This window comes from Schistocerca nitens, chromosome 4 (assembly GCF_023898315.1).
Source record: "Schistocerca nitens isolate TAMUIC-IGC-003100 chromosome 4, iqSchNite1.1, whole genome shotgun sequence".
Classification (NCBI taxonomy): domain Eukaryota; kingdom Metazoa; phylum Arthropoda; class Insecta; order Orthoptera; family Acrididae; genus Schistocerca; species Schistocerca nitens.
Window position 1 is genome coordinate 767,892,541 of NC_064617.1, and position 21,620 is coordinate 767,914,160.

Here is a 21,620-nt window from a genome sequence, read left to right on the forward strand (position 1 = left end):
GGAATGGCAATTGAATCTCAATGTAGACAAGCATAATGTGCTGCGAATACGTAGAAAGAAATATCCTTTATCATTTAGCTACAATATAGCATGTCAGCAACTGGAAGCAGTTAATTCCATAAATTATCTGGGAGTAGGCATTAGGAGTTATTTAAAATGGAATGACCATATAGAATTAATCGTCGGTAAAGCAGTGGCACACTGAGATTCATTGGAAGAATCCTAAGGAAATGCAGTCCGAAAACAAAGGCTCTGAGCACTATGGGACTTAACTTCTGAGGTCATCAGTCCCCTAGAACTTAGAACTACTTAAACCTAACTAACCTAAGGACATCACACACATCCATGCCCGAGGCAGGATTCGAACCTGCGACCGCAGCGGTCGCGCGGTTCCAGACTGTAGTGCCTAGAACCACTCGGTCACTTCGGTCGGCGAAAACAAAGGAAGTAGGTTATAGTACACTTATGATAGATAAACTCCAGTGGAAGACTCTGCAAGAGAGACGCTCAGTAGCTCGGTACGGGCTTTTGTTGAAGTTTCGATAACATACCTTCACCGAGGAGTCAAGCAGTATATTGCTCCCTCCTACGTATATCTCGCGAAGAGACCATGAAGATAAAATTAGAGAGATTAGAGGCCACACAGAGGCATACCGACAATGTTTCTTTCCACGAACAATACGAGACTGGAACAGAAGGGAGAACCGATAGAGGTACTCAAGGTACCTTCCGCCACACACCGTCAGGTGGCTTGCGGAGTATGGATGTAGATGTAGATATCTCGTCATTCCTTAACACTTCTGTATCCCACTTCTTTGCGTATCGAATCGTCCTGACTAATGTCTTAAATTTCAGCGTACTCTTCATCACTGCTACATTGTGATCTGAGTCTATATCTGCTCCTGCTTACGCCTTACAATCCAGTATCTGATTTCGGAATCTTTGTCTGACCATGATGTAATCTAACTGAAATCTTCCCATATCACCCGGCCTTTTCCAAGTATACCTCCTCCTCTTGTGGTTCTTGAACAGGGTATTCGCTATTGCTAGCTGAAACTTGTTACAGAACTCAATTAATCTTTCTCCTCCCTCATTCCTTGTCCCAATCCCATATTCACCTGTAACCTTTTCTTCTACTCCTTCCCCTACAACTGCTTTCCAATCTCCCATAATTTATCAGATTTTCATCTCCCTTTACATACTGTGTTACCCTTTCAATATACTCATACATTTTCTCTGTCTCTTCCTTTTCAGCTTGCGACGTCGGCATATGTACCTGAATTATCGTTGTCGGTGTTGGTTTTCTGTCGATTCTGATAAGAATGACTCTGTCACTGAACTGTTCACAGAAACACATTCTCTGTCCTACCTTCCTATTCATAACGAATCCTACTCCTGTTATACCATTTTCTGCTGCTGTTGATATTACCCTTTATTCATCTGACCTGAAATCCTTGTCTTGTTTCCACTTCACTGACCCCTACTATATCAATATTGAGTCTTTGCATTTTCCTTTTCAGACTTTCTAGTGTCCCTACCACTTTCAAGCTTCTGACATTCCACGCCCCGGCTCGTAGAACGTTATTCTTCCGTTGATTATTCAATCTTTTGCTCATGGTAACCTTTCCCTTGACAGCCCCTCCTGGAGATCCGAAACTTTTGCCAATGGAGAGATCATCATGACACTTCTGTCCGCTCCTCCACCCTCTATGACAAGGCCTTTGGCAGAATGAGGGTGACATCTTACCCCGAAAATATTCGACCGCCAATGCTGATTATCAATCGAAAATTAGGCAGCGGCGGGAATCGAACCCAGGACCGCTGATGTTTTGAATATTAATAAAAGGCGCTACCCCTAGACCACGGATGATCCAACACAATGCTCGCATCGATTATCACGGACTAATCGGGATTCACCTCTCCGTCGTGAGCAGCGTGGTTTACGTGAAACTGGTGCACGACGCGGCTTGTGAAAGGATTCGCAAAAGGAGGAGCGACCTTCTTTTCAGAAATTCGGATGGACGCATTGGCCCTGTTAAAGTGGGACATACAGGAGCGGCCAAAGGACGGTCAGTGGGTTCGAGTTGCCATTTGAGATTCCTGCAGAGATGGTGATAAAAGCGTTGACACCCTACGACGCTGTGATAAGCCATACGGCGGGAAAGTGGGCACACTTTGCCCCATACCCAGTTCTGAATAGGTTGCGCCAGGTGCGCGTCGACTTCACTTAACATGTCCCATACTATTTGAATATCAGCGAATGCCGTGTCATCGTAATTTACGACGACCAGCCAAAAACCTATTCGGGATGGGGCAAGAGGGACATCCCAGACCAAGCTGTAAGCAACGTCGCATCACGCGATCTATCGGTGCTCCCATTGACATACGTGGAGGCCCTTCTAACTGTTCCGTCTGATCATCGACTGTAAACACAACTGTCGCCTTCGGTCGACTCTGCGCAGCCTCCGATGCGGAGGCAGGGCACCACAGAGCAACCCCGGACATCGGCTTTGCACTGTGAAGAAAGAACGGCCCTGCAGAAAAGGTTGGCCACTGCAGATTTTGTCGTGAGAACCGACGCTTTTGTCGCTTATGGCAACGACCCCCAGTCGTTGTAGAACACCAACACTCACAGCATTCATCGAGTCGCCTTGAACGGGTGTATGTCTCTCAGGGACTTGACGATTAATGCTGAGATTTGGCTGGCAGCCTTAACAGATCCTGATGCCTACCTCCGCACCATCTCTCTCACACGACAGAGGGTGAGGCGGAGCAGGAGCACGTGCAAGACGAATGTAGCGCTCCTCGAGCATCCGGAGTGTCAGCAGAGGATAGTAGAGACCTGGAGGGAACGTGAGAGGCGGCATCCGACGTTTGCTTCCATGATCCAGTAGTGACTTGATTGCGCAAAACCTGCACTGCTGCGTGTGACGATGAATTATTGTCGAGAGGCTATGTATCGGCAACGGTTACCATAGAAATTTTATGCTACTGCGGGAGATATCCGCCCAGCCACCGTCGCCAGGGCGTCGGGCTGAGGTTCGGTGACTGCAAGCAAAGATTACAACGCTTACATGACTTCGCCCGAGGGCACGCTTGTGCGCGAGCGTAGTCAAGACCGGATCAGGGGTGAATCGCAGGCCATGCATCACATTATCCGCGAACGTCACATATGTCTAAGAGCATTGGTCCCTGTGCTGGATATGCTGGATGGCCGGCACCTGACGGCCCAAAAGGATATTGCCAACGCCTCTTGGATCATTACTGGCGGTTCTACTCCGCAGGAGACCAGGATGCTATGGCGACGAAACAATTCCTCCGCTTGCTACCTCGTGCCCCCTCATGTAAACGCGGCGGCGAACATCAAGGATCATAATGGTGTTGACGACCTCATGAAAGGGGTGACCAACAAATCGTTGGGCCCAGATGGTCTCCCAGTAGAGCTCTATCGTACATTCCATGATGTTATGACGCCCCGATGAATTATGATGTACCAAGAACTGATGGACTCTGCAGAGTAGATGTCACCTGCCTTTGTCGACGATTTCCAGCATACGCTTTTAGTGGTTATGCATGCCATTGCCATGGATCCACTGTTAGACAGGCTATGATGCCTGCAGGGACTTACACTGAAAGACCACCTCATTGTTTGCCGAGCGTATGCAGACGATCTGGTATTTTTAATGCGTCCGCCAGACGAAGTCCTTTGGACTGGATTGCCCAAGGTGCCATAGCTGGAAGCCACTTTAACCTGGAGAAGTCTAGAGCGACGGTCATCAGCAGCAGTTTGCCAGAACAGAGCTTGTTCCCATACCCACTCTGGGATACTATCAAATGTTTGGCGGCTATCTTTATGCATGGCAGTTGATGGACGGTACACCTTATCTACACTCGTCACCTACAAGGCATATGTATAGATGTCCATAGCAACTTGCTGCGATCTTTGAACATGGTACAGCTGGTGCCTTATGTCGACATTTATCTGGCATCCAGCATACCCCATCAGGCAATGGTCCTTCCGATGCTAATGACGACAGCACGCAGTTTACAACCAGTCTTTGGTTACTTTGGCAGTGTGGGAAAGTTCATCAAAGTATGATATGACACGAATAGCTATTTCAGAATGGTCAATGTGCAGGTTAGGGTAGCTGCTTTATATGTTGCCACGATGATGAAGATGTGGAACCACCAACAGCACAGCTTCACAAGAACTCTGATTGAAGAATTGCCTCCCCCCCCCCCCCCCCCCACCTCTCACGAACCACGCATTTCAGTGGCGCATATTTCGCCATCTCTGTCACACCTAAAGAAGTTTCTTGTGGACTTCAGTTACGTCAACGCTGACCTGCCGAGTGAGCGACTGCATATGGCGCATGATGTTTACTGCTATATGATACGAGTCCACCCCTAACTCCTAATGAAGACCGTCTACCCTCGGATACTTGGCCGATGGTCTGGTGTTCAGTGCAAGGCGTTCTTCTCGATTCCGATGCCAGAGTGGCCTGGTATTTGGTGGTCAACTACAGATATGTGAATCGCCAGAGACTCCAATCCATATGTAAGGTCAATTCTCTATTATGCCTCCAGTGCTATCTATCTGATACAGACGAACACCGTCTGGAACGTGGGTCTGCCGTGGATGTGTGGAGGTTGACGAGACTGATGTTCATGCTCATTGAGAGAACGACCCTTACACCATCGACTCCGACATCCCCTTATATCCCAGACACGCCGTTTTATCCACATACTAAGATGAAGGCAGTGCCATGAATCAAGGGCTTGACCATACTGTGTCTTTACCGTGATGATAACAAACACTTTCTCAATTTTTGGACCTTCCTATTGGAACGACTTTCTGGTTTACAACGCCAGCAGCGCTGCCGTCAATACTTTACTAATTATCTGGGTATTGTCTTCTTGGACCCTCTCAACATCTGGGATGTGCCGGGTACGAGAAGCTAACATTCTGTGCATGTTAACTTTAGGAAAAGGATCGGAATAAGTGGCAGAATCATATGAACCCTTTCTTTGTGGAGACGTGCCTGGTCCGAATGATGGGTTAGAAGGACCCATGGACAAGTTGATCGATGATAGCAGTGGGTGTAGTGTCTAGTGTTGGTTCCACCAGAAGGGCGGCCTTTACGTTCTATTTATGCTTTAATTTTTTTGTTTAGTTACTTTCTTTAGCGCTAGATTGGCACCACTGTAAGAATAAAGATGTTTTCTTTTATCCTTCCTTCCTGTTCCATACAAAAAAAGAACTGGAGTGGAGCGGTTCAGCAACGGGTAGGGGGAGGCATCGTGGCCAGGCTTCAGGTTTAGACCCCTGCCCATCCTGCCTCCATCGGCCTGAAGCTGACTGCTCTACTTCCTGTTTTAAAAAGGCGGGATCTGGTGGACACACAAAAAAGTGGAAAAAACAAAAAAGCGGTTAAAGCAAGAAAAAGTGGTCAGTGCGGTAAAAAATGGTAAGGCGACAGCTCGCAAAAAAAGTAAAATAAAATAAAATATCACGGCGACCACTTGCGATAAGCGAGAAACTGGGTTCGAGTCCCGGTCCATCCCAAATTTTCACTGTCGTCGTTCACTTATACAGCTGATGGTCGTTCATATTCGCAAGCGGGAATACATTTCATGTATAGACACAGTTATTGTCAGTTCTTCTCATAGCGCAGACGACAGCGCCCACGAGACTGCTCAACCTTTGGTTGAGTTCTATCCTTACTAGTTTCCCATGTCCTATTTTTTTATCTCTCTGGTTCGGTTTTAAGTAACCAAATGAAGTACATTTTAGCAAAACCGTCTCTGGTGGGCCATTTGAATTTGTACGCGCAAATGCCTGACCTGCTGACTTCAATGTTAATTAACTCGTAAGCGGAGTAATGTATCGAATTTTTTCGTAAAAATAGTTTCCCAGCACAACCTACCCTGCAGCACATTTACAAGCTTTTCAGACTGTTTCTGACCATCTTGTATACTTTCTTATCACTAAACACTTTTTTGTAATCCTTCTATCAGCCACGATATTTAAAACAGTAATTTATCATTTTCTAAGTTTTTAAATAAAATGAGGGAAACAATTAGCTTAATGTTGCTGCGTTCCTACAATTTCTTACTGACGTATTACGCGGAGTGACCAAGAGAAAATGATAGGTCTGCAGCTAGTTTCGAGTTCGTATACTGGTCCTAAGGACATTTTTCGAGAAATTGTGGTGTTTGGGTGTTGAACAGGTAAAAAATCGCATAGTTCTTGTGAGCCGTTTGAAAATGCTACGGCGGATTTCGCTCTACAGCTTCGTTTGATCCAAGATTAAGCTCCCTGTTAAAGACCCTGTCTTCGACGAGACTTGAGTTCTTTCTTTATTTTTTGCGCTAATGGAACAACATCTGCAGTAGCAAGTGTTTCGTGGAAAAATATCTTGGAACTGTCCCTGTGTAGGCGCAAATGATGCATGTGCACATGCCATGATAGGACCATGACCTTTCTTGTGTGTAAAGGAAGAGAAGATGCACAAGATGCACAGTCATTATAGTCTAATTTAACTTTGCTGGCATATGACTTCTAAGGTGTAAACTTCCGATACAGACACGACAAGTTCAGAGTACTATCTGCAGGCAGCTAACACGATATTCCGGCCTCCGCGGCTATAGAAAATCATGTTATACTCTTTAACCACTATAAACATCACGTCAAAAGCCGATATGTAAAAAAGATTCTTAATTTAAATTAGGGTCAGAGTAATGTTAATATATTTTGCAACAAGTGAAACATTCCCACTAGCGAACAGTTTCATTATATCATGTCATTTCTCGAAAACTATAGAGTTCAGTGAAATACGTTTTACATTGATTTATTTGAGTATAATATGCAGTCAGTCGTTTTGTTACCTTTTCGAAGCAATTTATTTTCTGTGCCGTTGACTGGTTTTCAAAAAATGGTTCAAATGGCTCTGAGCACTATGGGACTCAACTGCTGTGGTCATCAGTCCCCTAGAACTTAGAACTACTTAAACCTAACTAACCTAATGACATCACAAACATCCATGCCCGAGGCAGGATTCGAACCTGCGACCGTAGCAGTCGCACGATTCCGGACTGCGCGCCTAGAACCGCGAGACCACCGCGGCCGGCTAACTGGTTTTCAAATCACTGCAGGGTCGTAGCAGGTGGAGATACTCGCACAGCTCTGAATCAGTGTGAAATCGCGGGCAGACAAACATTGTGTATGTGTGTGCATAACTTGCAAGTTGTACGTTATCAGGAAAGATTAACCATAGATACCACGAGGCAACGCCATCAGCAAGACCGCAGCGTCTACCTATACATAAATCAGATAATGTTCCTGTAGCAACTCTGTCTGATGATGAACCAGCAGTGGTTTGAAAACTGATTAACTATACAGAAAATAAATTGCATCAGAAATTTAAAAAAAAAGTCACTACTTGCGTATTATACCCAAATAAATCTCCAGTTTAAACCATAGATGCAGCCGCAATCCACAATGGATATGAAGAACAGTATGTTTTACCTTACGTTAGTTACCAAGCTACCTAGATCGGCAACGCATCTTCCCAGAAATTCCCATCTCACTACGTTTGTTAGGCATCTACTTCGAAAAACTACCTATTTTTGCAATTTGGTCAATATTTAATTCGCAGAAACCATGAATAAAGTCTCTATCTCCTACAAAATTGACATACAGATCTTGAAATTCACGTTTAGAAAGGCTGTCTGCAGTGTCTCTAGTCTGTCAAAAATCTGTTCTTAATTTTAGTTGCGGCCGGAGTTACTTTTTTTATTTGAAAGAGGTGAAATTTTCGTGTCCGGAGAACTTCTCTATTTTACAACTGGCAGACGTTATGCTTTGCGCAGTGGAAGTCGCAACCAGTGAGTCGCCTGACAATGCTACTGACAAATTTCTGGCGGTAAGAGTCCAACCCGCTCGCTGAAAACTTATTTTAACAGGTTTATAGGTTCAAGACGCTAGGCATATGGGTATAAATGTACAGTTTCATCTCAAAATAACGGCCATTCTCAAATGGGGATGTAAAAGTAATCCACTGAGCGTAAACAGTGTAAAAGCTTCTGTGAGATGCACCTATAAAATGTCTACCGTAACTCACCTACACAGCTGTAACATCCACAAAGTAATTAGTGCGAAGGCTTGAACGAAAAACGCTGACAAAATCCAGAATGAATCTGTCACTCTGCAGTGGAGTGTGCGCTGTTTAGAAACTTCCTGGCAGATCAAACTTGAGTGCCGAACCCGAACCCTTGCATTTCATGGGCACTTCTCTTACGCATTGAGTTACCCAGACACAACTAACGGTCCACCCCTGCACCGTTAATTCCGACAATGCCTCTCTCCTACTTTTCCACAGTTCTCCTAACCTCACCTGCACATCTTGCTGCAGTAGGTCTTCAGAAGAAAGGATCAATGGTTTAGTCACAGCTTGGGATTTGCTTCCAGGATGAAACTCTGAACTCTAGAGTCGTGTGTAGGCAGCTCAGTCGGTGAGAGCACATGTTCACAGAAGGCAGTATTCCAGATATAAGTTCCAGTCGTCACACAGTTTCGATCTGCCAGGAAGTTCCAAGATACCGATAACGTCACATCTCGCGATTGCTGTGTAAAGATTTTTTCATGAAGCTCACAAGTTGGCAAACGGACGTGAAAGAGGAAACGAAGGAAGTTTTGACGACGAGCGTGCAAAACGTGTCTGGTAACGGCAGAGACAGACGCAACTCAGTAAGCAAGGGGCCTTAGGGTGTTGGTGAAAGCGCATGTAACTGACTTTCGTGGCGGACAAAACACTTGGCCCCCAGGGCGTACGTTGCTCTGACTAATGTACAGACCGCATAAAGCCGGCCTCACTCCGCACTTCCATGTCTGTGAGATTGATAACTGACACCTTCCTCTGTCTCCCCCCCCCCCCCCACCTCTCTCTCCCTCTCTCTCTCTCTCTCTCTCTCTCTCTCTCTCTCTCTCTCTCTATTTATATCGCTCTCTCTTCCTCTCGATGCATTTATTTTCTGCTTATAAATTAATTCACTGCATCTCTCTTTTTCTCAAATATGCCTTTATAGATTCTGATTACCTGGTTAGTACTCGAGTAGGGTAGCAGTGCGGACTCTACCCAGAAAATCGCTGATGTCAGCACTTTCCAGTGTCAGCATTCCAGGAACTGCACTTCCCTTGTGAGATTACAGCTGAGGCAACTTTGCTTCTTATCTTCAAGGTCAATGACCTCACCCTCCTCTCCCCCCCCCTCTCCCACTCCACTCATCTACCCCTCCCCACCTCTCCCCTCCCCTCTCCTATTTTGCTCTAAGCCAATGGCACATCGACGTTGTCATGCTTTTTGCCCATTGCTGCAGGGGTTCCACTGCTCTCAGGTAAGTCCAGTCACGATTTAGCCCTATTTGGACGGTGCTCAAAAGTACCCAACGATCTGAATTATTTATGATCATGTACTGTTACTCTCAGCCAATAGCCGTGGAGTCCCAGTGCTCTCAGGCTCTCCATTCAAGGTGTGTGCTCAGCAGTGAGAGGGCCAGGGTTGTTTATGATCAGTGAGGGATTTTTCGTTATAAACGATAAACATAAATCTATTTTACTATTGTTCTAAATATGTGAGTTCTGTCATTCAAGGTCTATATGCACTAGTAAGGAAGTCCATCAGTATCATAATTATCCTACTTAAAAAAAAAAAAATAATAACAGATGCTTTGACATTACTGTCTGTGTAAACATTAATGACATCATTGTATATTCTGCAAAAAAGAGGAAAAGTTTGAAAAAAATTGCCCAATAAGCTGGAAGACTACTACACACTCATTACAAAGCAAGACATTTTGTCTAAATTTGGCTCTTGCGGGTTGGTAGATCTTTCGTATTTCTAATTCTACAGAATAGGCGAAAATGTTACACCATCCTCTCCCCTATGCAAATTCTCTGTGACTGGCTGCTATTCTACTAAAAACTTATGGCCAACATTAGCATTTAATTTGTAGAATAGGTTATGAAACTGGCAAAGTGGCAGAACAGGCCATAAAATTGACAAACTGCCGGGATAGCTTGCAAAACTGGCAGTAAATTGGTAGCGTGGGCTGTAAAATTAGCAAATTGGTAGGATAGTCAACAAAAGCGCAGTAAATTTATAGAATTGTCTGTAAAATTCGTAAATTGGTAGGATAGACAGCAAAACTGGCAAACTACTAGGATAGGCTGTAAAATTGACTGACTGACAGGATACATAAAAATTCTTTCATTGTCTCTGCTCAATAAATGGGTGTTCTGGATATGTGAAACCTATACTTTAGCATTTGAAACAGACAGACTGAGCCGCTGGCATCTGTGTGTTAGAGATGCGTACTATGATTTCATAGAGTATTTGTTTGGTGTGTATGACTTACATTTTTGCAAGACCCAGCATCTCCTGAGAAACGTGTACTAGTGGTTCTGCTGGGCCAGTGATATGTGTAACATCGTGAAAGTATTGATTAGCTGACTAAGTACCTTTTCAAGTTCCAAATTGTTTGGACTTCTTGAAATGTTCTAATGTTGAAATGAGACTTCGTGTGTAAACCAGGAGCCTCAGTTAAGTGCCATCAGAAATCTGCTATCCATCAATACACATAATTTGAATACTAGATCCAAACATGTGACTTTGGGTCTAGCAACTGACAGCTGTTTTGATGTAGTTACAGAATTGACCCCGAAACACATCTCCATCCCATTTGTTCTACCGCTACAAAGCAGTGACACATTCCTGTTACTCCAGAACAGTAATCCATCCTCACTCTTCTCAGAAAAGCAAGAGGCAGCAATACATATTCAAACCTTGACATGCTTCCAAATGTCATCTCCGCTGCAGATGGCGTTAAGTTCCTGTAAAGACGGATTCGTGTGTTGAAATTGCCCCACCATAATGTTAGTGTGTCACTATACTTGAAACAATTCCATATACTCACATTCTGTCTTCCTTTGTATCAGTAGATGTCTCTATGTAGATGAATGTCCTCTGTAGCAGGTATCTCTCACACCTACCAGTCACATTGTCAAGACATCTCTCCAAAACATACTGCAATTAACCAAAGGTTACTACTTAGAATAATGACAATGAGCCAGAATCAATGAGCCACCGACGTGTGTAATAAGCGTACAAATATTATGCCAACACATCTGAGATGGTAGAGCACTTGCCCGCGAAAGGCAAAGGTCCCGAGTTCGAGTCCCGGTCGGGCACACAGTTTTAATCTGCCAGGAAGTTTCATATCAGCGCACACTCCGCTGCAGAGTGAAAATCTCATTCTGGAAACATCCCCCAGGCTGTGGCTAAGCCATGTCTCCGCAATATCCTTTCTTTCAGGAGTGCTAGTTCTGCAAGGTTCGCAGGAGAGCTTCTGTAAAGTTTGGAAGGTAGGAGGCGAGGTACTGGCGGAAGTAAAGCTGTGAGAACCGGGCCTGAGTCGTGCTTCGGTAGCTCAGATGGTAGAGCACTTGCCCGCAAAAGGCAAAGGTCCCGAGTTCGAGTCCCGGTCGGGCACACAGTTTTAATCTGCCAGGAAGTTTCACATCTGAGGAAGCTGACATGCAGTTCACACGCCACAAGGCAAATTACTTTTGATCAACAAAATGCATTTATGCTTTTCTCAGAACAATCTGAGGTTTACAAAAATGCATAGCTGCCGAATTGAGAGTTGCTAATATCTAAATGGTCCCCACTATGTTTGTGTGTGTATGTGCTTGCTCTTGTGCAAAATTTACATATTTTATGTTACAATTCTAATAATAATATTCACATTATTTTCAGAAGACATAAATTTCCGAGCACACACACACACACACACACACACACACACACATCATTCATTACTGATATCACAAACTGATAATATAATGCATAATATCTTCATCTGCCAGGAAGTTTCATATCAGCGCACACTCCGCTGCAGAGTGAAAATCTCATTGTGAATACGGAAGATATTTGTTAAGTCTAAATACAAATAATACGGCTCTTCATTGAGAATATCTTTTTTAGCGTGTTACAAAGCTATGCGCTAAAAAAGATATTCTCAAAAAAATTATTAAAATTCATTGAGAATACATTTTTAGCGTGTTAAAAAGCTATAGGCTAAAAAAGATATTCTCAATAAATAGGCATATTATCTGTATTTAGAGCTCTAGATGGCACTTTTGGTATAACGTTCGCCTGCCCGCAATTGTTAACGCGATCGCCTCAGTCTGATACTACCGCAGCTCGACATGTGGAGCGGCCCTTAGTGGTCTGCCTCTGTGTGTTTTGTTTTAATATTTTGTGACTAAAGCGTTATCGCTTCATAGTTATTTTATACGTGACATGCCAGTTTTAAATGTTTTATTTCTGATGAAGGCACTCTTAGAAGTGGCCGAAACCTCGGTCAAAAAGATTTCATTTTACCTTGTAACAGTCGCTGACAACGCTGCCATGTTTAAAGCTTTAAGATCCTGTAAGTGTTCCGTTTCTACCGATTGAGATACAGAACCCTACAAAGTGACGTGTTGACATCAAACTGTTGATACTGTTATTTTATCCGCTGGTGTGGGCAATGCCACATTTGTGTTGAACAGGGAGGATTATATTCAAAAGGTTTAGTGTTTACTATAAACACTGCCCACAGTAAAACACGACAGTGAGCTCTGCCGTTTTTTATGAGCATGCAGGGAACGGCACTGAACAGGTTCTGGCCCAGGATTTTTCACGTTTGACCGTTTTTGGATTTTGCGTCAGAACCGCTTGTCACATGGATCTTACATGTTGCTGCATACGCGTTAGTTCTTTTATGCGAGTCTACACGAATCAGTGAATTACGATTTTATAATATCGCATCTACGCCATCAATTTTGAGACCAAATTCTGTTGTACGTCTAAAATGGTTATATTTATACTCCGAATACGGAGTATTACATTGTATCTCTGTAAAAGTGTGTTATAAGCTTGAATTACAAGGATACGTTAAGTACTTAGCCAAACTGATATCCACCTTCCCTCTCTAGATAATATCTTAGGTAATCTAAAGATCATGTGAGTCACACTGCGGTGCCATTGGAGGCATTGCTTTGAAGCTGGCAACATCAGTTAGTAGCCCCTAAACATTAGCTGACTACTGTTTACAACTGTTTCTCGTCATTAAATTCTCTCGTGTTTCCGGAACAGTTGTTCTAAATAGTGAATACGACTGTGCTAGTGAATACGACAGTGCCATCGTGAATAACACGATATCAGAAATTGATTTTCAACGCTTTTCTGGTTTTAAAGCCATATTTGACCCAGTAATACGACGCATTTGGTCTCATTAATTTAATTTTCTCATTGTTACACGTATCAAACAACCAAAAAGCGTAGTATGTGATGTGAAAAAGGCTGCTTCGTAAACCAGCCTTTCCTTAATACGGAACGACGAAACCGATCTGCCGAAAATGCTGAGAACATATTTTGCTATGTCTGAAGGGTCTGCAGTATTTCCTTCTCACAGCTTTCAGTCAGAGCGTCTTCGGTTTGTACTGAAAGTCAAAATACACAAATAGAATGACTACAGTAAAAGTAACCAGCACAACCAAACTTCACATATACAAAAGAAAATATCGCTTGAATGAGTCCGCTTAAGAATGAAATGTGATTCCTTTACACTTGAGACTATAATCAGAACGACTAGTACACTTCTAAATGATGCAAGCTGGAATTTTTTTTTTATCAAAACACTTCCACCAGAAACTAATGCTTCGGGCTATTAACATAGCGGACATCGGCTTTAAGTGTGCGACTTGATGAAAACTCCCTATATTATATCTCCGTCGTGGTACAGATTTGTTACGATCTCTGTCACTGTTTTGACAAACGTTGACGTCAGCTGATACATATATGTGATGACTGCAAGTCACAGCATTGTATTGGCTGTTAAATGTGCCATACTGTTTGTTAATGGTAATTCGCTGTGTACAATGACAGCCATATTATGTACCTACGATATGTACTCCAATCCTGTAATACGACAACCGATTTATAAGACCAAAAATATGTTATTTTCGACTATTACGTTTCACGTAGATAGGTCAGATATGTACCTGTGTGATAAGTACACTTGATTAATTTCCAGTTCAAAGTGCACTTGAGAATGACTATAAAGTCGAAATCATGATTGTTTGAAACAAACGATTAACATTTACGTCATGAAAAATCATTCCACATAGTCTACCAGGAACAGATTCGGAAATTTCTGTAATTGATTTAAGTTTTTCGACTACTATATGTGCCCGCTTCGTCAAGAAACCTGATGAATATTATTATGCACTGTTGCAACACCAGGAAGGTTAGAAAACTACCAAATTTTTCTTGTTGTACGTATACAGTACAACAGGAAAAATTAGATGATTATAATTGTAGGTAATTAGGGAGTGAACAGGGTGCGAAGTTTAGTACGTAGAGCTGCCACCTCTGTCAGAAACAACTTCTGTCTTCCAGCTACGAATCGAGCCGAGCTACACTTGGACGGTGTCAACACAGGACGGTTAACATGCGGTCTTGCAGTATCTTGTTGAAAGATAAGAGATCTCGAATATAGGGCACAGTCATAACCTTAAGATGTCAAAATATGTAACACCTGCTGTTCAAATTACCGATTACGTGAAATAGAAGTGTGCTTGAACTGTTTGTCCACATACAAATTATGAAATGTTTGAAGTAAATGTTCTTTAGTCGTCAGGGGGACATCAAGCAGCGTGATTGCCTTCGTTGTAGCTTTCTTTTTTAGAAAGGTATGAACAGCGGTATGACACTTTTAAATGGCATACTATATTTTTTATTCGGTAATTCATTTCCTCTCCCAAAGAACTTGCCCCCTTCTAACAGCCGTGTACCGCAAGTCTCTAGAGGAACGGAGGGTTCCAAATGATTGGAAAAGAGCACAGGTAGTCCCAGTCTTCAAGAAGGGTCGTCGAGCAGATGCGCAAAACTATAGGCCTATATCTCTGACGTCGATCTGTTGTAGAATTTTAGAACATGTTTTTTGCTCGAGTATCATGTCGTTTTTGGAAACCCAGAATCTACTATGTAGGAATCAACATGGATTCCGGAAACAGCGATCGTGTGAGACCCAACTCGCTTTATTTGTTCATGAGACCCAGAAAATATTAGATACAGGCTCCCAGGTAGATGCTATTTTTCTTGACTTCCGGAAGGCGTTCGATACAGTTCCGCACTGTCGCCTGATAAACAAAGTAAGAGCCTACGGAATATCAGATCAGCTGTGTGGCTGGATTGAAGAGTTTTTAGCAAACAGAACACAGCATGTTGTTCTCAATGGAGAGACGTCTACAGACGTTAAAGTAACCTCTGGCGTGCCACAGGGGAGTGCTATGGGGACCATTGCTTTTCACAATATATATAAATGACCTAGTAGATAGTGTCGGAAGTTCCATGCGACTTTTCGCGGATGATGCTGTAGTATACAGAGAAGTTGCAGCATTAGAAAATTGTAGCGAAATGCAGGAAGATCTGCAGCGGATAGGCACTTGGTGCAGGGAGTGGCAACTGTCCCTTAACATAGGCAAATATAATGTATTGCGAATACATAGAAAGAAGGATCCTTTATTGTATGATTATATGATAGCGGAACAAACACTGGTAGCGTTACTTCTGTAAAATATCTGGGAGTATGCGTCCGGAACGATTTGAAGTGGAATGATCATATAAAATTAATTGTTGGTAAGGCGGGTACCAGGTTGAGATTCATTGGGAGAGTGCTTAGAAAATGTAGTCCATCGACAAAGGAGGTGGCTTACAAAACACTCGTTCGACCTATACTTGAGTATTGCTCATCAGTGTGGGATCCGTACCAGATCGGGTTGACGGAGGAGGTAGAGAAGATCCAAAGAAGAGAGGCGCGTTTCGTCACAGGGTTATTTGGTAACCGTGATAGCGTTACGGAGATGTTTAATAAACTCAAGTGGCAGACTCTGCAAGAGAGGCGCTCTGCATCGCGGTGTAGCTTGCTCGCCAGGTTTCGAGAGGGTGCGTTTCTGGATGAGGTATCGATTATATTGCTTCCCCCTACTTACACCTCCCGAGGAGATCACGAATGTAAAATTAGAGAGATTAGAGCGCGCACGGAGGCTTTCAGACAGTCGTTCTTCCCGCGAACCATACGCGACTGGAACAGGAAAGGGAGGTAATGACAGTGGCACGTAAAGTGCCCTCCGCCACACACCGTTGGGTGGCTTGCGGAGTATAAATGTAGATGTAGATGTAGATGAAGATCTATTCAAAAATGTCTCACAGTGTACCATTCACTGAAACACAACGTTATTAATTACATAACACAACACTGACTTTGAGCCCTGGATCACAAACTCGTCCACTTCCTGAAGTTGTCAGAAAACAAATGAAAACAAAGTAAAAATATAATACAAAACTGACTTTGACTCTTCTATACCATTGCCCAGGAGTAGAACATTCAAAGGTGCTCAAAGTCGTGACCCTGGACACCGATACACTGGTGCACTCGTTGAATGAGAGAATTATTTACTGCTTCCAGTGTTACCTGCTGAACAGAATTACAAGCAAACACGATACGTTCCTGCATGTCCTCTGAAGTTTTTGGAATATCGTGATAGACAACGTCTTTAATGCATCCCCAACGAAAAAAGTCCAGAGGATTTAAATCAGGAGACCTAGCAAACCATTTAACTGTTCCTTCTCGTCCAATCCATCTGGCAGGGTGCCTTCGGTTCAGAACTCGACGTGCACGCAAGGCATTATGTGCTGGACGTCCATCGTGTTGATACCACATAAGCATTCTGGTTCTTAGCGGCACTTCGTCCAGAAGAGGAGGAAGAATTCTTCTGAGGAAGTTGGCATACGCAGTTCCGTTTAGACTACCATTGATAAATAAGGACCAATAATTGTAGTACCAAGCATCCCACACCAGACGTTAACTCTCGACTGACGCTGATGTTCCACTTGTCGAAGCCATCGTGGGTTGTCGCTCGACCAACAATGCATGTTCCTTGTATTTACCTGGCTTTGTCTTAGAAGGAACATTCATCGGTAAATAGAACATTGGAGAAGAAGTTCTGGTTGGCGAGGATTTGCTGCTGTGCCCACTGACAGAACTGTACACGATTCTGGAAATCATTCCCATGCAATTCTTGATGTAGGTGTACATGGTAAGGATGGAACCGGTGACGTGTAAGTATACAATGTACACTGGTTTTAGGAATGCTAATCCCGTGTTCAAGCTGTCGTGTGCTCACATGTGGTTTCATAGCAACGGAAGCGAGAACAGTAACTTCGGCAGCTTCGTCTGTGCGAGTGCTACGACGATTGCGTTGTCGTGGTTTGAAACTTCTCGTTTCCTGCAGACGAGAAAAGATCCGTCGGGAAGGTGGGTTCTTGCCAGGATATCGCTCTCTGTGCAGTTCCGCTGCCTGCGTAGCTTTTCTCCTACCTTCAACAACAACAACAATAAAAGAAACGTTATGTCGATGCAGTTTGTAGGAAGGACAGCCTTTACTGTATGTCTGCTCTACACAACAGTATTTAAAAGGACTAAACTATTGTAGGGTAAGAAGACAATATTGCAATTACTGTTCTGCTAACTTACATTTCCCATAGATGAGTAACATTTCTACCTTCTCTTCGTTGGTGTACATTCTACTCACACAACTCTTCAATTGACGAGGTTGACAGAATGGGTGCGCATTTCTCTGTCAACGTCAGCACGTGGATGTGTTCCATTACCTCGAGTACCAGCACTAAGCGCTGAGAGCGTCAACGTCAATGTTGAGTTATGTAATTAATAACGTTGTGTTTCAGTGAAAGGTACACTGTGATACATTTTTGAGTAGGTCTTTAGGAGAGGAAATGAATTAGCGAATAAAAAAAAGCAGGGTGCCATTTAAAAAAGTCATACCGCTGTTCATATCTTTGTAAAAAACAAAGCTACAATGAAGGCAGTCATGCTGATTGATGTCCCCCTGACAGCTAAAGAACATTTGCTTGAAACATTTTGTAATTTGCACCTGGACAAACAGTTATTTAGAGTGGTCAAGGTAAATGGGACACCCTATATATACATATCTATATGCGTGTGTGTGTGTGTGTGTGTGTGTGTGTGTGTGTGTGTGTGTGTGTGTGTGTGTATTGTGATTGTCACACAGGCCCAGCACCTAGTGTGCTGTAAGACTATATGTATGTCTAGGATCTATACCCAAATCCCTGGGTTGATTTCAAAACTTCTCATGAGTATCAGTACTGTGGGGTTTATAACCTCCTAGCTCCAATAGAAACAGAGATATGGGCAAAATAAGTTTTTTTTCAAGACCCTGGCATATAGGCTGCCCTGTGTGATAGATATGTTGTGGGAGCAGTAATACCCTGCTTTATTGAACTGTAGTCCAGGGGCTACATATGCCGATAAGCATGGTTGGAATGGGTTGAAATGGATAGAGGAGAGGATGGACAGAGTGAGGAGGAGGAAGAAATGGACAAAGTAATGATGGAGGGAGAGATGCATGAGGCTGGTGGAAAATCTAGAGGGGTAGTGGACAGGTGGAAAAAGAAGAGGGGGAGGTGGAGATAGAAAGAGAGGGGGAGAATACGGTCAGAGGAAGTGAAAAGTGAGACATTGTCAGAGATGGGGAGTGGAGGAAACGGACAAACAGAGTGGGAGGAGAATGTGAAGAGAGAGAGATAGAAGGCAGATGGAGATAAACTGATGGAGGTGAGAGGATGAGGTGAAGAGGTAATGGGAGGAAGAGGTAGACACAAAGGGAGGGAGGAGGAGGTATCTTCAATTTATGTGTCGAAACCAAATGTTATCGAAGCCGTAGGGGAAAGGCTAGTTTATGTGTTTGGGGCAGGGGGGAGGGAGTGCATGCGTATCTTTGTAATTACCATTTGCAAGTTGTAAAGTGGATCGCGACAACAGCGCAACTGTAAATGACATCTCAGCGATTTACTGAACTGGCAGAGAATCAACGTTCTTTTAGTAGTGATAGTCAGACAAAAAGTAAGTGAAACGTTCTATCAGTTGTTCGTGTTGTCTTTCGCAACAGCATAATGGGCTGTCACAGCAAATACATGGGCTTGAAATAAGTTTCCATACCAACTCCCGAAAAGAACAGACATAATCTGAAACGTACATCTGAAAAATCCGTATCGTTGTACCACAGAATGCTTCGTCTCCGAGAGGAGTTTCGAGTAGGAACTACTGACGAGCTACGTAATTTTGACAATGTTTTATTATGTGTGCTCCTGTTCAAGCACAAAGAAAGATTTCATATTAAATTAATGATATTTCAAGACATCCACGAAGAAACACTCAACAAAATATCGTCGATGGTCAGACGCGAATCCAAAGGGGAGCGGGAGATCAAGGGCATTCGGGGGTACTCACCACAAACTCAAACAACAGTTCACTTAAACCGTTCATATTTCAGCCTATACCAATCGCAATATTTTTCAGGAAACTTTTGAAGATTGTTGGAGTATAATGAAAACTGTGGGCCACGGAAATGGCAAAGAATTCTAGTAGATTAAGAACAGGACGATGAGTAAGATAAGGTAGATGGGTAAAAGCCCAATATGAAGAAAAATTCTGAATTTCCCAAATACAGGCGGAAACGACTAAGAAAACGGTATTACCCACGATTTAGACAGCCACGTACTACTAGTGTTCAGATAACTGTTCACAGTTGTACTGCTAAGCGAAATGCTGATAATGCTGACTGCTGACTTCGATTTTACATCGTGTAAATCATATCGTTGTAAAACTTCTCAGAGTTTGTTGCTATTCTAGCAGCATGAGATGTAAATTTCAATTTCTCGCAACAATGCTTTACAAATTATATATTCATCTCTTCCGTCGCCGGCCGCGGTGGTCTAGCGGTTCTAGGCGCTCAGTCCGGAACCGCGCGACTGCTACGGTCGCAGGTTCGAATCCTGCCTCGGGCATGGATGTGTGTGATGTCCTTAGGTTAGTTAGGTTTAAGTAGTTGTAAGTTCTAGGGGACTGATGACCACAGATGTTAAGTCCCATAGTGCTCAGAGCCATTTGAACCATCTCTTCCGTTCTGTTCTATTTTTCTATGTTGCAATATCTTGCAAACTATGTTAAGGTGACGTACTAAGCATCGAGATAAATAAATTAATATTATAGTTAAACAGTGTTAATGTCGTTGTTGTTGTTGTTGTTGTCTTCAGTCCGAAGACTGATTTGACATAGCGTTCCGTGCTACTCTATCGTGTGCAAGCCTCTTCATCTCCGAATAACTATTGCTACCAAAATCCTTTTGAATTTGCTTACGTCTCCCCCCCCTCCCGCCCTCCCCACCACCACCCCCTTCCCCCGCACTTCCCTGCAACACTAAATTGGTGATCCTTTCTTTTAGGTAAGTTGTGCCACAAATTTCTTGTGTCCTCAACCCTATTTAAGTAGCTCTTCGTTACTTACGTGATTTACCCATGTAATCTTCAGCATTCTACTGTAGCACCACATTTCGACAGCCTCCATTCTCTTACCTAAATGTTTATCGTCCGTGTTACAATTTCATACATGGCTATACTCCATATGAAAAGACTTTCTAACACTTAAAACTAGATTCGATGTTAACAAATTTATTTTCTTCAGAAACGCTTTTCTTGCCATTGCCAATCGACATTTTATATCGTCTCCACTCCAGCTATCGTCAGTTATTCTGCTGCCCAAAACAAAAACTCGTCTACTACTTTAAGTGTTTCGTTTCCTAATCTAATACCCTCTGCATCAGGTGATTTGATTTGTCTACATTCCATTGTCCTTGTTTTGCTTTCGTTGATGTTCATCTTATATCCTCCTTTCAAGACGCTGTCCATCCTGTTCAACTGTTCTTCCAAATCCTTTGCTATCTCTGAAAGAATTACAATGCCACTGGCAGAGCTCAACGTTTTTATTTCTTCTCCCTGAGCTTTAAGTCCTGCTCCAAATTTTTTCTTGGTTTCCTTTGCTGCTTGCTCTATGTACAGAGTGAATAACATCATGGATAAACTACAACGCTGTCTAACTCCCTTCTCAACCACTGCTTTCCTTTCGTGACACTCCACTCTTATAACTGCTGCGTAGTTTCGGTACTAGTTGTAAATACCCTTTAGCTCCCAGTATTTTACCTCTGATATCCTCAGAATTTCAGAGCGAGTACTCCAGTCAACATTATCAAAGATAAGTCGTAGGGTTAATATTGCCTCGCTGTTTCTATATTTCTCCGAAATCCAAGCTGATTTTCACCGAGGTCGGCTTCTGTCAGGTTTTATATGTACTCTAAGAGTTTCATGTTATTGTTTCACAAGCATGATTTATTAAACTGATAGTTTCGTTAATATTCACAGCTGTCATCACCTGCTATCTTTTGAAATGGCATTATTTCATTCTTCTTGAAGTCTGAGGATATCTCACCTGTCTTACACATGTTGCACACCAAATGGAATAGTTTTGTCATAGCTGGCTCTCCCAAGACTATCAGTAGTTCTGACGGAATGTCGTCCACTCAAGATACTTAGATGTTTCAGTGCTCTGTCAAATTCTTCTCGCAGTATCAAATCTCC